General features: G+C 43.1%; 1 protein-coding gene across 1 annotated transcript in view; it reads left to right on the top strand.

Moving 5' to 3' along the window:
- Nucleotides 1–21,191, top strand: part of CENPI (centromere protein I) — a 2,543,587-nt gene that overhangs the window by 214,826 nt on the left and 2,307,570 nt on the right. The window lies entirely within an intron of this gene.

A 21,191-nucleotide genomic window follows, 5' to 3' on the forward strand; every position in this document is an offset into this window, starting at 1 on the left:
TCCAACCCCCCTCTTGCCTGTTGTCTATATCCCTAATTGCATTCATCCCTATCGGCAGAATCATATTTCTCCATTCCCATGTTGGCTTAGTTCTTAGAATACTTTTTGCTACTTTATAAGTATAATATTCTATATGGTTATTGTTATTCTCCTTAAGGATCTGCACCCAAAATTCCAGTCTTTCTGTGTCTCAAGCTTCCTCCCTGTTTCGTCACCCCTTTCTACTTTCAATTAAAGGTTTCTGCTTGTGCTATGTAAGGAGCCTTAACTGTGTAGCTCTGAAATACTCCTTCAAATTGGCTAATCCCAAACCGCCTTGTTCATTTGGAAGAATCAGTTTATCCCACCTGACTCTTGCTGTCTTTCCCTCCCAGATAAAATCCTTCATCTCTTTATTAATTGCTGTCCACATCTTCTCCTCTGGTTGATAAGTATATGTCTGACCTGTGTATAAAACTAAAGGGACTAAAAACATTTTTGCTTGTATCTTGCTATCCATATCCATATAACAGAGCTTCCAGTTCTCAGTTTTTGTATTATCATTTGTTTAGTCTCTTCCTACATATCCTTAGCTGCCACATCAGAATCCTTTTTAGTACGTTCTCCTAAGAACTTCATTTTATCATGTTCCCATAAATGTGGATATTGCTGAACCAATTAGTGTGTGGGTACATAATTTACAGTTATTGCCTTTGTTTCAGCTTCATTATGTATACTGCAAAGATCTCAAAATGTTCCACAACACTGAAATGTTCTTTTTCTGGTTTTATCAGGTGTAACACCTAAACTGGCTTGAATTACCCCACCAGCTTCTTCTCTGTCAGCTCCTGATCATCCATTCTGTCCTACACCAGCCTTCCTACTGCCCGGCACTATCCCCTCTCATCTCCCATTATTCTCCCTCCAGACCCTTCCGAAGCTCTAAGACCTACTGCAAATCTAGAAACCCAAGTTTAAATTTGGATGTAACATGTACAGCTGTCACCCCACTATTGCCTGGAATAGGCTCCCACTAGAAATGAAAACCCTTACACATCCTAAACGATTTAAGACAGCCACCAAAGAGCACTTAAAAAGTCACTCGTCCTGCCCACTGCACTGTTCCCTCCTTAACACCCCCTACTTCCTGTACCTTAATCTACTTTCTGCTCTTAACTTGCTCTTCTCACTAGCTCTCTCTAATCTTTCTTGACTACTTTTTCTACTGTCTTCTAAAACCTATTAAGCAAATCACCTCCGAGAAACATTCTATAGTAATTGTCTTGCCTTCATGCAACTACATTATGATAAAACGGGTCTGTATTACGAGAGCGAAAATACTATTAAGCGAATACTAATACCCCAACACCTACTGCGGATATCCCGAATGCACTAAACCGCGAAATTTTAAATGTCGAACTGTCATACTCAGCCAACCCCACCACCCGCTACATACTACCTACCCAAACAAAATAAAGCACATGCATACACTAACCAAACCCTACTTCTAACCCTAAAGTAAAGCACAAATGCCCTACTTCTAACCCTACACTAAACCCCACTTACACAACTATCTATGCACTATCATTAACCCCTCCCTAACCCTAAGGTCCGTGACTACCGCACACTTCCCCTACATAGATAGATATATCCAAACAAAATAAATAATCCACATACATACATTTAACAAAACCCTACTTCTAACCCTACACTAAACCCCATATACACAACTAACTATTCACTATCCTTAACCCCTCCCTAACCCTAAGGTCCGTAACTACCTCACACTTCCCCTACGAAAATATACACAAAATAAATAATCCACATACATTTAACAAAACCCTACTTCTAACCCTACACTAAATCTAACATACATAACTTATCTATGCACTTACCTTAAACCACACCCTAACCTTAAAGTCCGTAACTATCCAACACTTACCTTATACAGCTGTTCCACAGGTGGGCCAACCATGATAATTCGACATTTTCGAAATCGTGGTTTTGGACATTCGCTATAAGTCCGTTTCGCACAATACGTGTCGACGTTTACGTATTTGTGTAAATGAACTTTCGCTCAGCCAATGTATAGACCTTGATAAAACTGGGTTTTTATAACCACTTACCCCAAAAACTATATTCATCTTAATGACACATTTTGTTTTTGTACAGCTTGAAAAAGCTTTGCTATACTCCTGATTATTGACACTGTATAACATTGTATTGCTACTTAATGCCTTGTAATAATCCTGTAACTTTGCTGTTTAATGCTAATTTATAATGGAAATTGTGTAATATGTTGGAGATTTTTCCCCCAGGCCTCCGCTGAGAAAGGGCTCTTCAGCTCAGTTGGACAAACCCGGTCAACAAATGTAAAATAAAATAATATCTGGAAATAGTCAGCTTTTCCTGACTACTATGCCAGTTATATCCTTGAGTTTCTTTGCCAGTGGTTCTAAATGTAGTGCAAATAAGAAAGGGGAAAGAGGACACACCTGCCTGGTTCCCATGCTCAAACAGAAATTCAGAGAGGAACCTACCCACTTTAATTTTCGCCTCTGATCCCATATATATTATATATATATATATATATATATATATATATATATATATATATATATATATATATATATATATATATATATATATATATACTCGTAATCAGCCTTCTAATTTTATCAGGGGTGCAAATGCTTCCATTGCTCATAAACTCCCAGCTTATTTGTCAAATGCTTTCTCTGCATCAAGACCCACCACTAACGGTGGTATTTTCTTGTATTCAGCTTCCTTCGGATTCATCAGTGTTCTGCTAATGTTGTGAAATCTTTGCCTCTACTCCACAAAACCAGACTGATCCATATCTATAAATTTTGGCATTACCTTTGCCATTCTTTTAGCCATTATAGACATTAGCACTTTATACTCATGGTTTAGGATTGAAATGGGCCTGTATGAAGTTGGCTCTGACGAGTCTTTACCCTCTTTAGGCATTACAGCTGCCACCATTTTCTTCCAGGAATTTGGTGCTTCTTCTCCTCTTAAAATACTGTTAAAAGAAAACCTTTCAGATCTTTTAAGTTTTTTCCCTCCTAGCTTCCAGTCTTCCAAAGGAATAACCGCTATTCCTGAAGACTGTTGATTGGTTATTCGTCACCATTTTTATCTCATCTCCTCCAATCCAAACTATTAGTAATTGAGCCTCATCTCCTTCTAACATTGGCATATTTAATTCTTCTATAAAACATTTCGATTTGTACCTTTTGTTGATCTCCACATTTCTCTGCTGTATACAGACTTTTATAAAATTTCCGAAATATTTCTAATACTTCTACAGGATCTCTTGTTATTGGCTCATAAGCTTGGAGACAACCCTTTCTACTTTCTGTTAGCTGAGTCGTTGCGCTAAAAGTTTTTGTGCTCTGGCACTATTATCAGAAAGCAGTTGCTTAACAGCAGTCTTTCTAAACTCCTGCATGTTATCAAGGTAATAATTTTATTTTATGCGTAGCACTCTGCACTTGCTCTTCTTGTTTTGTGAGGTTCCCCATACTCTGCAATACTTTGTCAGTCTCTCTAAATAATTCTCTCTCCACTGTAATTGTATCCTACTCCCTAGTTATATTTTCAGAAGCAATTTCTGTCTTCTCTAATAACTCCTGAACAATTTCAATTACTCATTCCATAAATTGCCTTTTCAACAGATAGGTGGGAAAAAGCACCAGTGTCTCATTTTTATTTCTGTTGATGTGATCTGAAATAGTTATTGGATGTGTATCAAAACTTTAAAGGCACATGCTGCTGTGAAGTCCTGTCTAGCGTAGGCCAGTTTTTGTATCTTGCAGAATAATATGTAAACTCGCTCTGAACTCCTGCTACTGAATTCACATAGTCTATGCCAAATATTTTCATAAATGTCTTCCAAAATCTACCTTCCTTTGTTATATTTTTCCCTTCTGCCCCCGACACATCTTCCCTGCTGCGAATCAAATTTAAATTCCCACTTATAAGTAATATTCCCTGCTGAAAATTGTTTTTCTCCCAAAATTTTCTTAGATAAATACATGCCACTGTAATCCTCCTCATTTGTCAGTAGCCCCGTAGTACTACAAATCTACCGTTATTATTTTTTATCTTCTTCTGTCACTATTGGAGTCCTCTTGCAGTTAATATAAGTGCTCCTATTTTCCTTTGTCCAGGCATTCCACCGATTTAACTGTTCTGAAAACCTGTCTTTATCAAATTCACATGTTCAGTTCTTTCTAAGTGTGTCAACGTAGCTGTTTGCACTCTACATTTATTTTTTTAATATAGTTCAACTACTCTTTCTGTGTATATATCTTTGAGACCATTAACATTTAAAGATCATACCAAAATGCTAATTATGTTGTTATTATTTCCCCCTTTTAACAGTTTTTTAAGTATCTAGTTCCATCATTTGTCTTGCATGCATACACTAATGTTTGGCAGGTTGGCCTTTTATACAGAAGTTTCTTGTCATGTCCGTTTGAGCATATGTCACATCTTACAAAACGTTTTCTTTTGTTGAAAGCCCTGAAAAAAATATAGAAAAATAAAAAAAGAAAAGAAAACAAATACAGCCAAACAAAACTATTAGTATTAGCATACAAAACTAGGTACATCTTGAATATTGAAGTTTTACCTGCCTAATGGGAACAAATGTCCCAAACTAACAGCCACACTGTCAGACTTTGGTTAACCTAAAAGGAATGTTATCTATACTAAGATGCATGGTACAGCCTGTGATTCTATTAAGTGCTATCTGTTTTTGTCTTATCTTTATTGCTGTCCCAGAATGAGAAAATGCTTGAATGCTTTCAGAAAACACTATCTCCTAGCCATTGAAAGAAAACCTTTAAAAAAAAGAAGTATTCTGCTTTTATTGCTCTTTATCAGATTGTCTCCATGGAGTCATGAGAACCAGATACATGTTGCTTCAAGTATTTATTTGTTTGTTTGTTTTATTTAACTCCAGTCAGTCCAAGGCCTATTTGTACTTTTATCTTGCTACCAAGTTAGCAGCCATCATTGCTGTAGTTCTCCCCTATTGGTATCTTCTACTTTAATGTTGGTAATGTCTGTATAGATTTTTAATCAGTTGTTCAAATGGGTAGAGGTGCCCAGAAACTTCTGCAGCTCAGTAAGACTGCTTAAGCTCACAAGCAGTATTTTTCCTCATCCTGTGACTTTCCCTTCTGAAGATTGCCAGGATGTCCACGTGCATGAAGTAGGCATTCACCTACTGATTCACCCTCGGCTGATCTTTGTGATGGTGATTTTGCCAATTTCCAAGCATCTTCCAATACAATGTCTCCAGGACTGAAGAATTCCTGTAGATTTATTTTATTTTATTTTACATTTGTTGACCGGGTTTGTCCAACAGAGCTGAATAGCTCTTTTTCAGCGGAGGCCCAGGGAGAAAAAGCCCCACATGTTCTACAGATTGTTTACTTATTTTTGTAAATGATAATCAAAACTGGTGTACAGAAAATATTCAAAGCAACATATACATGAAAAACAAGGATTCACTACAGTAAACTAATCATTGTGTATCAGATTTAGTATCCTACATCATTCAGACGAATTAACAATAGTTTTGTATCCAGATGTAAAATCTTACATTTATGCAGATAAGAATGTACAGTATATAATGTGCCTTGGATAGAGAAGTTAGTGTGAGACGAGGTCTAGAAAGTTAAAGAAAGTTACATAAGTTGGGAGCAGATAGTGGTGTGCAGTTAGGGCTGATAATCTATTTAAGTGGGATGGGTACAGAGGCAGGGCCATTGGCTTAACAGGTATTCTTTAGTGGCTAGCTTGAATTGACTAAGTTGCTTGAGTGATCTGGTGTCTAGTGGGAGTTTGTTCCAGGCCTTGGAAGGATTCTAGCTATAGAGAATGCATCCTTTCTTAGTTTTAGGTTTGTGGATTTGTAGCAGATCTAGGTTAGAGCTCCGGAGAGATCTAGCAGGTGACTAGTGGGAGATGAAAGATGATGGGGTAGGACAGTACGAAGGCTGATAAAGGATAGAGTGGGTGATCTGGAGTTGAGGGAGAAGACTGGTGAGGTATTCCTAGCCAGTTAAGGTGTTTGAGTGAGAGACAGTGATATGACTTGTAAGTTTGATGGGCTGCAAATTTGGCTATCTTGTTGTAGGTAGATTCAGGTTTGACAAGGAGTGTGGAGTTGTGGCAAGTAAGAATTTCGGAGCCATATAATAGACTGGGTAGGAGGTAAGCATAAGAGAGAGTTACTTTAGCTTCACTGGTGAGAAACATTTTGTTGTGGTAGAGGAGCCCTAGTTTCTGATGTTTTCTTGATACAGTTGTTAATGTGTAGATCATATTTAAGTTTGTCGTCTGTGATGACACCAAGGAGTTTAGTGCTAGTTTCTACCTCGATGTGTGTGTTATTGAGGGGAGGGACAGGATTGAGAAAGTGGATTTAATGTGGTTGTAGTTTCTAGGAAGAAAAAGCAGTAGCTTAGTTTTTTGGAGTTAAGGATAAGCTGGTTATCAGAGCCGGTTTTTTACTGCGTTAAAGGAAGTCTGTGTTGTAGACATGAGTTTGGAGGGGGAGTCAGCAATAGTGATGACAGTAGAGTCAGAGTATGGACCAGTGATGACTGAGGACAGGAAGAATAAAGAAGACTATTTACTTGACAGGAGCCACACTTCTGTATCCTACCCTCAGTGGGTGCTGTAGAAAGCCTTTAGGTCTGCTGGGCAATTCTGTTAGGTAGTCCCTCCCCTACTGGTGAATACTTTTACAGTACCCATCAAAGCAGAGTGAAAGAACAAAGATAACAGAAATTCTTATACCAAGAAAAAGCGGATTGTTTCATTTGACTTCTCAGATAGTGGAGTTTCTTGTCAGAGACTCCTAAGTTAGATACATTAATCTGAGCTGCTTCACTTGTAGACTGCTTTGCTTACAGACTGGTCTAGCTACCTATGTAACTGAATAAACTACTTGAAACTTCAGCAAGGCATCTTTATTCCTCCCACAGGGAGGGCATCGGAGTAAGAGATTCTTCTAGATCTGTGAGCTAAAATTAATTTATCTGTACTAAGCCTTTATACTCTTTCTTGTTAGTTCTGTCATCCTCTTGGTCACAAGTGGGATACCAGACCCGACTTGAGCTTTCTGGATTACTTTTGTTTTACTGTTCCAAGTCCAAGGACAAGGAGGAACATAAATACTCTTCCATCTTCCACAGAGGGCCAGCTGGAACCAAAAATTCACTAACCTTCAGCTACCCTGGCTTCTGTTCTGTCTGGGCCTTCAGCACTACCTTGGTACCGATAGTCCAGAACCACTATAATGGACAAATCCTCCAACCCAGTTTTATTATCCCTAGTCTTTCTTTCCAAGGACCCCTCTGCTATCTTGGCCATGGTCCACCCCCCCCCCCCATTTACCTGGCCAAATTTTCTTCAGAACTGCCTCTTCTAATGTGATCCAGACATGCCCCTCCAGATGTGAAGCTGTTGTCCACCAGTTAAAAAAACATTGAAGCCATCATCTCTGGCTTTTTCTAGGTCTGCAAGCTCAGTTGGGAGCCTTAAATCATATGATGTGGATTGGATGATGCATTCCTTCCTACAGGCTCAGGTGGATGCAGGTATCATTTCAGTCTCTTCGGCTCTCTGGTCAGAGTCTGTGGCTCCATCAGTTCCAGATCTGATTGTTCCTTATCCTCTGACTTCATGTATTTTTGCGGTTCTCAAGTCTGACTACACGGTTGGCTGCTGGTGCCGACAGTGTAGCCACTTCAGACGCAGACGTCATCCTTGATGATCTTGACTTTGGCCGCATCTTAAGGCAGAGTTATTGGGGCCAGTACTCCTTGCTTTGGGTTCAACATCCATGTCTTGGAATTGTCCTCTATTCTTGGTGCTTTGGCTATAGCTTTGTGCCAGTCTGTATACTAGAGCTGATGGGTTGGCACCAGACACCCTTTTCTCATTCTGGTCTGAATGTTCATATTTTGTACAATGCCAAAAGCTGACACAAAGGATTATGTCCTCCTCTGGGATTGGTGCTTTGGTAGCTAGGTCCGAGCCATCCTAATTCCATCCTGCGACCTTGATTACTGAACAGTTTGCTCTGGGATAGCCCAGGCAAATGGGCCTTGAGCCCACCCTGCATTCAGGGTCCCCTGCCTGTTCCTTGTCTCCTCTTGCTTCTACCCCAGGCAGGCCCACACAGAGAGTTTAGTATAAGTGGAAATACTTGGACTTGTGAGGAGTCGCCTTATTGAGGATACCAACTTCGATGAAGGGCATGGGTCCTCCCAAGTATCCCCACAAGGACACCTCTTTTGACAACTTGAGTTATTGAAATAGCATAGAGGGTGGACCACTGAAGGCCCTGGAGGGTGGACCACTGAAGGCCCCTCTCAGGAAGAGTCTCTGTTTCTCAAGGCTTTCGGTGTGGGCCCATCCACATCGTGGTTGGTACTCCCTCTACTGGTATCCGTGAGGTCTTGGAGAGAAAGCAGCATGGTGGGACACACTCCCTGAAAACCTGATAAAGTTTTGGTTCCACCTAATGGTAGTCCCTATTGGAGTAAGCGTCTGGCTGTGGTTGCAGCTACCACCAAAAAGGATAATCTTGGAAAAGATTTTCACTTACATTACAGCTAGATTTGCCCTGTGTGTGTGCTGAATTATTGTGCCCATTTAACGGGTTCTTATTATTTAAGCAAACTCTTAAAGTTGCAAATGCTGTTTCGTCGAATGTGTTTATACGAAATGGCAAAATGCCGAAAGCATGGAACAGAGATTTTTTTTTTTCCTAGGGAAAAAAAATCACTGGGCCATTTTCGGGACTTTGCCATTTCCTCCCCTGTGGTGCGATCTCAGAGTTGGTATATTTAAGTAGGGTGGGTGTGGGGGCACAGCCCCCCACTTTATTTTTTATTTTTTTAAAAATGGATCAGCGACCCCCCCCCCCCCAGAAACAAATTGCTGATCCGTATGTTCAACATTTTGCATTTTCGGACTGTTTGGGTTGATTTACATAGTGTTTGCAATTTCAAGCGTTCGCTAATATATTTATAGACCCTATTTAACAAGGCTTCAGAGGGACCTTATCTGTTAAAGGTGGTGGAGATTCAGCTGCCTCCAGACTCTCAGAAGACCCTGGAAGCTCAGTTGTTGATGATGCACTCTATTTCCAATGTATCCATAAGGACTTTGTTGAATGCTGTTGATGGCACATCATACACTGCAGGCACCTGTATCACCATGCACCTCCATGCTTGGATTTGCTTGTACAATTTTGCAGACTGATCTTTGTGTTTCACTGTTGCAGTCATTGGGTAATCCTGCTGGCAGGTTTCCCTCAGCCGGCCTGAATTCCAAAGGCTTCAGTCTTGCGTCGGCCGCTGTCGCCCCTTCACTGACGTCAGGTCGTCAGGGGTATAAAAGAAGCAGCCGAAGCCATTTTCTTCAGTCTTTCTTGCCGCGCGGTGGCCGAAGCAGAAGCAGTTAGCAAGTGCTGGTCGGCAGACTCCTGAAATTTTCGTGTTTGAGTTTCAGAACCGAAGTCTTCAATAAAGCTAAGTACCCCATTGGGGAAACATTTTTCTTGCTCCAGACCGATGTCAGAAAAAGTTATTAATTGTATTACTTGTGGAAAGCAAATATCTCATAAGGATTTTCATTCTTATTGTATTCCTTGCCTAGGCCCTGATCACAACGTTTCTGGTTGTCAGTTTTGTGCTAGATTTAACCAACGCACTATTAAGCATCGGTATACTTTTGCTTTAAAGTATTTTGGTAGCAGGTTTAATTATCCTAAAATGTCGTCGGATAGCCATCCAACTACCGGAGTTTACAAAAAATGGAAAGGAAAGGATAGAAAAAAAACAACCGAAGCCCAAAACCGATGACTAAGCTTCTCCTAAGCCGGTTGCCGGTTCTCAGTGAGGCGCTTTCGCAGCCCCTGACACCTGCTACTTTAGAGTCGCAGGCTGCTACCGACTCCCACATGGAGTCGGCCATGCCGCTGGATACTCAAAGTGTTGGAACCTCGGAAGCTAATCCCTCAGATGGGTCCGGAGCCGCTGAGCAGGTACCGGCTTCTGATGGTGTATTCAGACCACAACATCTTTACATTAAAACGACTTCAGCTTCAAAGACAAAGACTAAAGCAAAGCAGCTTCTAAAGCAAAGAAACAAACTCATGAGCCATGTGTACAGGCCTCTATGCCCAAAAAACAGATGATCAAGATGGCCGAAGACACGACTACTTTGATCAGGGGTTCCCATCCCCCTCCTGATAAGTGGCGTAGGCAAGAGACTGACTATGAATCTTCAGATCGGGTTTCTATTTCTTCTGATTCCTCTTCTGATCAGGGATATTCTTTACCCCCCTATGAGGATTCTGATGCTGAAGAATCTGTACCTTCAGCATCCCCTCCTGAGGATTATTCATTTGGGGAAACCTTGCATACCATGAGGGAGCATTTTCACTTTGAAAGCCAAGATTTTTCAGAATCTAAAAAGTGGCTCTGGGATTTCCTTTTACTACCACAGCACAGGCCTCTAGCTATTCCCCCTGTTACACATTGTAGATTGTGTTTTTGGAGTCTAGTTTGACCCCTGACTCCTTACCTCCAGCTCCTGTTAAGCCTGACAGATATTACAGGGTTTCTGACTCGCACAAGCTTCTTTTTAAAAAACCCTGCTGCTGACCCAGAAACTATTTCACAGGGTCCCAAGGGAGTTAAGGCCTCTACAGCAAAAAACCCAACCCCCTCTGACAGAGATTCCAGGGCACTGGATAGGTGGGGAAAACAGGTTTACACATCTGCAACTTTGGCTATAAGAGCCTTAAACTGTCCGTTTTATATGCTCAAGTATTAGCAACATCTCATGGGATTGCTTAAACAGAAAATGATGTTAAATTCTGAATGTGCTGAAAACAAGGACATGCAGGATTTATTGCATGCAGCTGAAGAAGCTGGAAAGCATACTTTGCAATGTGGTTTTGATTCTTTGGAGGTCTCCTGCAGGGTCGTAGTTATGGGTTCTGTAATTGGGAGGCATGCTTGGTTAAAGGAACAAAATCTGCCTGATCATGTTAAGGTTAAGTTACTAGATACACCTTTACAGCATGATACTTTGGTGCTAAGGCAGAAGAGGTGGTTAAAGAAAATGGAAGACAAAGCTAAATCTATGCAAACTGTTAGAGTTTTTACAAGTGCAGCCACCTAGGTTTAGTAGACAATGGCGTACAAAAAAATGATCCTTTCCTGTGTCAGACAGACCTCAAAGGGGCAGATCCCAGGAGCAAGGTTCTTATAGGTCAAAACAATGGGGTGCTTCTACCTCCAAAGCTGGAGAAGATAAAGCACAAACATACAGAAAGCAGCCCCAATGACTTTCCCCTGCCTGCACCAAGCACTTATCTTCTGGCAGCACCCTTAGGGGGAAAATTAACACTTTTTGCTCAAAATTGGCACATTATAACCCAGGATAAATGGGTTCTAAGTATAGTGTCACAAGGCTACAAATTTCATTTCCATACTCTGCCAAAGGCAAACGGCTGGCCAGATCTGCCAAAAAATCAATGGGCAGAGGCACAAAAACAAGTTTCATCCCTCATGGACATGGGGGCCATTCAGCAACTACCAGAGCAAGAGCGGAGACAAGGATTTTACTCCAGACTGTTCTTGGTACCCAGAAAGGACAAGGCCTGGAGGCCGATACTGGACCTATCTATTCTGAACACATTCCTGGATATTCCAAAATTCAAACTGTTGACTTTGCAGCAGCTTCTGCCCATGCTGGGCAAGAACGCTTGGCTTGTGACTTTAGACCTAAAAGAGGCATACCTGCATGTTCCAATCAGTCATGCAGAAGACCCCTCAGATGGTTCAATACATTACCAATTCTCTGCACTGCCCTTTGGCTTATCTACTGTGCCCAGGGTCTTTACAAAGTGCCTGGCACCAGTAATTGCATTCTGCAGACAAAGAAGAATACAAATATACCCTTACTTGGACGACTGTCTAATTCAAGCAGAGAACAAGGACTTTCTTCTTCAACATCTGGCGTTTGTGAAAAGACTTCTAACGTGCCTAGGGTACACAGTCAACGAAAAGAAATCAAAGCTAGTACCATTCCTGGGTGCAAGCTTGAATACTACTGCCCAGATGGTTTATCTCACGCCAGACAAACAAAGGCAACTGACTACCTATTTCACAATGTTGGCAACAAAGGCCCAGTTATCTGCAAGAAAAATTCTGCAGGCTTTGAGCTTCATGGTATCCTGCATCCTACTAATTCCATATGCAAGACTGCATATGAGGAAGCTTCAATGGCACCTAAAAAGTGTTTGGACTCAACATTGCCACAGCCTGGAAACAATGATTACTCTCATTCCCTGCCTGCAACAGGAGTTTCGATGGTGGGCAAAGGCTTGTCACCAGAACAAGGGACAGCTATTCACATTACCCACAGCCAGGCAGACACTAACAATGGATGCATCAGATTATGCCTGGGGGGCCCACATGGCAGGAAGATGCATTCAGGGCACATGGACCTCAAACCAAATGCATCTACATATCAATCAAAAAGAGATGCTAGCTGTTCAAAATGCCCTGACATCCTTCAAGGACCTACTTCATCCGGGACAACTGCTGATAAAGACAGACATCACCATGGTCATGTGGTATATAAACAAGCAGGGGGGCACACATTCTTACCCCCTTTGCAGACTAGCCGTGACATTGTGGGACATGGCTTTGACTTACCAAGTACATTTGCAGGCACAATTCCTGCCAGGAAAGGAAAATACTCTGGCAGACTAAGCAGAAACCTCATGAATCCCCACGAGTGGCAGCTGGATCCACAAGTCTTCAGCATGATGACAAGGAAATGGGGATGCCCGGACATAGATCTATTTGCTTCCCCTCACAACTACCAACTAAAAAGATTCTGCACAAGGTCTTACCACAGACAAGCATGGAAAATGGACGCCCTAGCTTTCAGCTGGAAAAACCTATCCATATATGCCTTCCCTCCACTGCCTCTCCTCCCCAGGGTACTCCTAAAGGTCAGACAGGAGAAACCAAAGATGATACTGATTGCCCCAGACTGGCCCCGCCAGTACTGGTATCCAATCCTAAGGAACTTGTCTCTTTACCCAGCTTGGACCTTACCTCAATTACCTCGTCTACTGTCCCAGCAAAACAATCAGATCCTGGACAGCCAACTCAGGACATTAAACCTGGCAACATGGCGGATAATGTAGTCATACAAAAAACACCTCTCGGCAAAGCTGTGATGGATCTCATTCTGGAGGCTAGAAGGCCTAGTACAAGAATGTCTTATGCTGGAAAATGGAAGAGATTCTGTGCTTGGAACCAGGCACAAGGAACTGATACAACTGTATCAAATATTCCTCAGATTTTGTAATACTTAACTGAGATGCTGGACAAAGGCCTATCCTTTTCATCAATTATAATTCATGCCTCTGCCATTTCGGCTCATTACAATACAGAGCCACCAATTTTTTCTCATCCTTTATTAAAGCAGTACCTCAAAGGAGTCAAAAATTGAAGGCCTTCAAGGAGATCACCAATACCTGCATGGGACCTCAACTTTGTCTTGGAAAAGCTCACCCTGCCTCCTTTTGAGGCAGCTGCTACTGTTGATATAAAGGTTTTATCTTGGAAAACCGCTCTGCTCCTAGCAATTACTTCTGCAAGACGAGTTTCAGAGCTAAAGGCGCTCATGGCTGTGGAACCTTTTATCATTTTTTTATCCAGGCAGGGTCTCTCTGAGAACAAACCCAACATTTATGCCTAAAGTGGTGTCCAGTGTGGCTCTTAACCAAACTATTCATCTGCCAACTTTTTATCCAAATCCACAGAACAAGGGGGAGAGAATTCTGCATTCTTTGGACGTACACAGACATTTTAGGTTCTACTTGGACAGAACCAAAGCTTTCAGGAAGACAGAGCAATTACTAGTGGCAAATGCTGCAAGATCACAAGGAAAGGCTATCTCAAAGCAGACTATCTCAAAGTGGATAGGCCACTGCATTCGTTTATGCTACTCACACCATGGCAAGCCAGTGCCTAAGGGCATTAGGCCACATTCCACCAGAACTGCAGCCACTTCAGCAGTCTTTCTCAGGGGAGTACCAACCAGAGACATTTTAGAGGTGGCTACTTGGAATTCAGTGCACATCTTTACAAAGCATTATCATCTGCCATTCTACTCTAAATCCAGGGCAGGCCTTGTCACTGCAGTTCTGCAGGGCCTCATAGCCACTCCTAATGCTGTTTAGCTCCAGCCTCCCAACCATAGCTTTGGGACTCTACCCAAATGTAATGACTGCAACAGTGAAACGCGAAGAACATAGTACAGTTGTGTACACTTAACATAAATGTAGATGTTAGAGTGTATTCACTATTGGATCTTATCTTTCCTTCTCGGATTTATACAACCTATGTGGTGTATTTGCTTATAGATGAAGGTAAAATTTATATTGGTGCATTTATTGATTTATATATATAACATTTGGCTACCCTTTTAGGGGGCACCTGATATCTGGGGCAAGAAAAACTGAAGTAAATGGCGTTGGCTGCTTCTTTTATATCCCTGAGCTGGGAATTTCTGGTTAAAGGTTTATAGTGCCTCAATATTTGAACTGTATCTTACTGAAATTGGTACACCTTGTTTGCTCTAGCATAGACTAGATCCAGGCCTGCTGAATCTAGCTTTGTTTATATGCTTGTTTGTTTACTTGTTATTTCCCTGGAAGCTAATTCCACCTGGTACGCGGCTTCTCAGCGCTTCTGTGGATCACTAGTGATATCTGCATTGCTTACTGTACTAGTTCCTTGTTTCACTTGAAAGAAAGTTACTGTTTGTCGTTTTTGCATTTAGTTACTTGTAACACATTGCACTCAAGTTACCTGGCACTTGCTCACTAAAGCAATTATATAAGTTGGCACTAAAAATTAAAAGCACTACACCCTCACTCCCCACTGGCCCTTGTTTTCAATTATTAAGGAATTCCCAATATTATTCTAGCATGTCAAAGGTCAGTTGTCAATCTCCTCTCCGGTCCAGCTGGTGAATCTGGGAATCTTGAGGCAATGTTATAACTGCCTCATGTACACAGACAACCCTCTCCTCCTCCCACATAACACAAATACTTGCGAGAGATGCAGCTATTTAGCCAAACTGGAGGCTGAGCTCTCTCAACTCAGGACTGGCAAGACCAGACAGGAGGAGAAGGCAACTACACACACCACAAAACCAGCCTCACATAATGCTACCACACCACTGAATCAAACACATAAACACACAAAGACATACTCGGAGGCTCTGAGTAAAAATTTACCTAAACAGCAGAGGCGTCCAAAGCAGACACCCAAACAACTGCTACCTCAAGACACCCCACAAGCAACACATAAACCACAAAAGCAGTGTGCAAAGCAGTCACAGCCCTTAAGGTCAAATACAACACCAAACATACTTGTCATAGGTGACTCCATAGTCAGACACACTGACGTCCCACTCACCAGGCTAAACAAGGAGAGGGTCACAGTAAGCTGCCTATCGGGCGCTAGAATCCGCCACATAACACAAGCACTCTGGTCACTCCACGGCAAGTACAAATATGACGCAGTCATTGTCCATGCTGGTGTGAACGACCTGAGACGTACCTCCCTGGACTACATGAAAAGAGACATAGAGGAGCTCTCTGATTATGTAGCCCAGGCAGGTATGACCCTGACCCTGAGCAGTATCCTTCCTTCACCAAGAATGATGCCACAATATAGAGACAAGATGATCAGCTTTAACAATTGGCTTAATGTCTGGTGTCATTCAAAGGGGATCCAGTGTCTGTTTGCCTGGGATGAGATGCTTGACAAGCCACGCTGCTTCAAGGGCGGCTTGCACCTGTCACCCTGGGATTCCGGATATTGGCTAAGGCTCTTGCCACCCCATAGTGCCTTTTTTAGGCAAGGCTCAAATTCTAAACCTACCACCCTAGAAAACAAAAATGGGAAGAAACTGAGGGTAATGCTGCTCAATGCCAGAAGTCTAAATCTCAAAATGCATGCACTCGAGGCCCTTCTCAGTATGGAGAACATCGATGTCTGTGCTGTAACTGAAACCTGGTTCAAGGCGCCTGAGAGCACCCGGCACTATTAGGTTTTACCTCATATCATGCGTTCCCCAAAACCCAGACCACACCACAAAAGGAGGTGTATCCATATTCATAAAGGATACCCACACCTCCAGGTTGGTGGCAACGCATAAGCTTGGAAACCATCCTGGTGCAACTAACCATAGGCAAAACTGCTCTACAAATTGTAGCATGCTACAGGCCACCCTCTCAAACTCAGGAACCCCACACAGCCTTCCTGAAGACACTGGAGGGTATAAATGTATCTCCAAACACCATCATATTGAGTGACTTCAACTACCCGAATATAGACTGGGAACATTACTCAAGCCCTAACTTTCTAGCCCAACGGTTCCTGGAGTTCATAAATTCAAATGCCATGGAACAGCTAGTCACTGTTCCCACGAGAGGAGAAAATATACTAGATCTCATTATCACAAACATGGGGACAAAATGCTCCACACCGAAGTATATCCCTCATTGGTGAGATCTGATCATAAACTAATCTCACTGGAAATCCACATCCCGCCCCCACCCCAAACAAAAAAGACCACCGTGAAGAACTTCTCTAAAGCAAACTTCACACTACTCAAGACTGGTGTGGTATCCTTCAAGGCCCCTGAGCCAGTGGAAACCACAACCCAAGCTGCGGAAGCCCTTAAAAATGCCTTCTATGAACACCTCCAGGACTGCATGGATCAGGCAATCCCAAATAAAACCAAGACTCTTTCCACAAAGGGCAAACGTCCAGTCTGGTGAACCCCAGCCATTAACAAACTTTACAATAAGAGGAGAAAGCTATTACATGATAGAACATGCCAGTGTGAACGACCTGAGACGTACCTCCCTGGACTACATGAAAAGAGACATAGAGGAGCTCTCAGATTATGTAGCCCAGGCCGGTATGACCCTGACCCTGAGCAGTATCCTACCCTCGCCAAGAATGATGCCACAATACAGAGACAAAATGATCAGCTTTAATAATTGGCTTAATTACTGGTGTCATTCCAAGGGGATCCAATGTCTGTCTGCCTGGGATGACATGCTTGACAAGCCACGCTGCTTCGCAAGGGACAGCTTGCACCTGTCACCCCTGGGCTTCCGGATATTGGCAAAGGCTCTTGCCACCCCATAGTGCCTTTTTAGGCAAGGCTCAAATGATAAACCTACCGCCCTAGAAAACAAAAATGGAGAAAAACTAAGGGTAATACTGCTCAATGCCAGAAGTCTAAACCTCAAGATGCACGCCCTCGAAGCCCTCCTCAGTACGGAGAACATCGATGTCTGTGCTGTGACTGAAACATGGTTCAAGGCTCCTGAGAGCACCCCAACACTATCAGGTTATACCTCATATCATGCGTTCCGGCCCCAAAATCCAGACCGAAACACAAAAGGAGGGGGAGTATCCATATTCATAAAGGATACCCACACCTCCAGGTTAGTGGCAACGCACAAAGCATCGGAGACCATCCAGGTGCAATTAACCATAGGTAAAACTGCCCTACAGTTTGTAACATGCTACAGACCACCTTCTCAAACTCAGGAAACCCACACAGCCTTCCTGAAGACACTGGAGAGTATGAATGTCTCTCCAAACACCATCATATTGGGTGACTTCAACTACCCAAACATAGACTGGGAACATTACTCAAGCCCCAACACCCTAGCACAAAGGTTCCTTGAGTTCATAAACTCAAATGCTATGGAACAACTAGTCACCATTCCCACAAGAGGAGAAAATATAGTAGACCTGATCATCACAAACATGGGGACAAAATGCTCCACACCGGAAATATATCCCTCATTGGTGAGATCAGACCATAAATTAATCTCACTGGAGATCCACATCCCGCCCCACCCCAGCAAAAGACCACAGTGAAGAACTTCTCAAAAGCAAACTTCACACTTCTTAAGACTGGAGTGGTATCCTTCAAGGCCCCGAGCCAGTGGAAACCACAACCCACGCTGCTGAAACCCTTACAAATGCCTTCTGAGCACCTCCAGGAATGTATGGATCAAGCAATCCCTAATAAAATCAAGACCCTTTCCACCAAAGGCAGGCGCCGGTCCGGTGGACCCCAGCCATAAACACACTCTACAACAAGAGGAGAAAGCTACTACATGACAGAGCAAAATCCCTAAAGGAAGGCATCTCTGATCAATACTAGCAAAAACTACGATCACTCATAAAATCATCCAAGGCCAACTTTGAGAGAAACTGCGCTAATGCCACAAAAGACAATCATAAAGCCTTCTTTAGCTATGTTAGACACCTGGGTGGAAACTCCCAGATATGCTCAGAATTAGTCCAAAATGATAAAAAATCACTGAACCCACAGACATTGCCAACATACTGGCAGACAGGTTCAGTGCAAATTTCTCCTCCCTCCCCCAAAGGAGAAATATCTATCCCACCAGAGTCTAGCCTCCCAAACATCTCAGATGCCCAGGTGAGAGCTGCTCTCTCTAAAGCAAAAACACAGCATCAATGGGACCGGACGGTGTCCCCGGCTGTGTGCTACACAAACTCAATGAGGAACTAAACCCACACATAAGGCTGCTGTTTAATCTTAGCCTTACTACAGGATCGTGCCCAAAGAATGGCGTCGGCAACTGTGGTCCCACTCCACAAAGGCAGTGCTTCTACGGACCCTGAAATTACCGCCCCATAAGCTTGACGAGCCTTGTCTGCAAAGCTATGGAGAGGATCATAATGGAACTCATAAATAAAGACATTGGGGACCTACAGACACTGGATCCTACCCAATTTGGCTTTGTCAAGGGCAGATCCTGCCTCTTGAACTTGGTCGACTTTTTTGAAACAGTCACTAAGGCCATTGATGAGGGTAAGGCAGTTCACACAGCCTACCTTGACCTAGCAAAAGCGCTTGACACAATACCCCACTCGGGCATCATAGAAAAGCTCACCAGCTTAGATGTAAACCCATATGTCACAAGATGGGTTGCAAACTGGCTCAAGGACAGAACACATAGGGTTAGAGTTGCTGGTGCCATGTCAGACTCTAAGCCGGTCACGAGCAGTGTCCCACAGGGCTCAGTCCTGGGCCCCCTCTTGTTCGGCATTTATTTTTCTGAAGTGCAGGCAAACATAGGGGGATTGTGGCTGACAAAATTTGCAGATGACTGCAAACTGGGCACCATAATTGACACTCCATCAGACACAGACATCCTCCAGAGAGGTCTCATAGAAATGGATAACTGGTGCCAGAGCCATGGCCTTAAGCTAAATGCCAAAAAATGTATAGTCATACCCTTTGGGAAAAACAAGGTAACCCCTAATTACCACATAGGTGGAAATCCATTAAACACGGAAGAAGTTATCAAGGGACCTGGGGACCCAAGTTGACAGTAACTTCTCTTTTGACACTCACATTGCCAAAGTGGTTAGGAAGACCTTCTACATTGCCCACCTGATCATGAAGGGATTCACATCCAGATCAGGAGAGGTCATTGTACCCCTGTACTCTTCACTTATCAGACCAATGATTGAGTACAACGCCCCATTCGGAATGTACCTTACCCGACACCTGCAGCAGTTGGAAAGACCCCAAAAGTTCCTCACCAAAAGGATAAAGGGGCTCAAACATATGTCATACGATGCCCGACTGAAGAAACTCCAGCTCTATTCAGTCGCATACCGTCTGCTCAGAGGTGATCTGTGCCTGACATACAAGGCCATGTCCAACCCGGAATTAATGGACATGCTCCACCTCAAAAAATCTAAATCCACCAGAGCCACGAGAGCAAGAGACTTAAACCTCAACACGGATATAAATAGGACGTGCTGGAGGGACAGATTCATCACCCAGAGACTACCTACACTATGGAACAGAATCCCAGTCCATGTGAGGCAGAGACCCTCACTGACTCTGTTCAAGAGAAATCTTGACGAGTGGATGGGAGATCGTAGGTTTACCCCGGGAATCATCTCTGTATCACTGCTGGACAGAGGCACAGCAAACTAATGGGTATAGTATTCTCATCCAAAGGGGTGGTGAAAGCCACACACGCTCTGGCTAGGCTTATAAATGCCCTAGGGCAGATAGCCTAGTATGAACCTATGAACAAAATCCATAAAAGGGAAGTCGCCCCTGATCATTATTAGTAAACAAATACGAGCACTCATAAAATCAACTAAGGCCAATTTTGAGAGAAAAATTGCCATGGATTCAAAGGACAATCAGAAGGCCTTTTTCAGCTATGTTAGGAACCTGGGTGGAAACTCCCAGATATGCTCAGAATTAGTCCAAAATGATACAAAAATCACTGAACCCACAGACATTGCCAACATACTGGCAGACAGGTTCAGTGCAAACTTCACCCCTCTCCCCTAAAGGAGAGATAACTATCCCAGCAGAGTGTAGCCTCCCAGACATCTCAAATGCGCAGGTGAAAGCTGCTCTCTCTAAAGCTAAAAACACAGCATCAATGGGACCGGATGGTGTCCCCGGCTGTGTGCTACACGAAGCTAAATGAGGAATTAAACCTGCACATAAGGCAGCTGTTTAATCTCAGCCTTACCACAGAATACGTGCCCAAGGAGTGGCGTACGGCAACTGTGGTCCCACTCCACAAAGGCGGTGCCTCTACGGACCCTGGTAATTACCGTCCCATAAGCTTAACAAGTCTAGTCTGCAAAGCTATGGAGAGGATCATAATGGAGCTCATAAACAAAGATATAGGGGACTTGCAGACATTGGACCCGACCCAGTTTGACCGTCAAGGGCAGATCATGCCTTTTGAACTTGGTCGACTTCTTGAAACAGTCACCAAGGCCATTGATGAGGAAAGGCAGTCCATACAGCCTACCTTGACCTTGCAAAGGCCTTCAACACAATACCCCACTCGGGTATTGTAGAAAAACTTACCAGCTTAAATGTAAACCCATATGTCACAAGATGGGTTGCAAACTGGCTTAAGGACAGAACCCACAGGGTTAGAGTTGCTGGCGCTATGTCAGACTCCAAGCCGGTCACAAGTGGTGTCCCACAGGGCTCGGTCCTTGGTCCCC

This window comes from Protopterus annectens, chromosome 15.part0, assembly GCF_019279795.1.
Source record: "Protopterus annectens isolate FY-2018-M chromosome 15.part0, PAN1.0, whole genome shotgun sequence".
NCBI classification, from domain to species: domain Eukaryota; kingdom Metazoa; phylum Chordata; order Ceratodontiformes; family Protopteridae; genus Protopterus; species Protopterus annectens.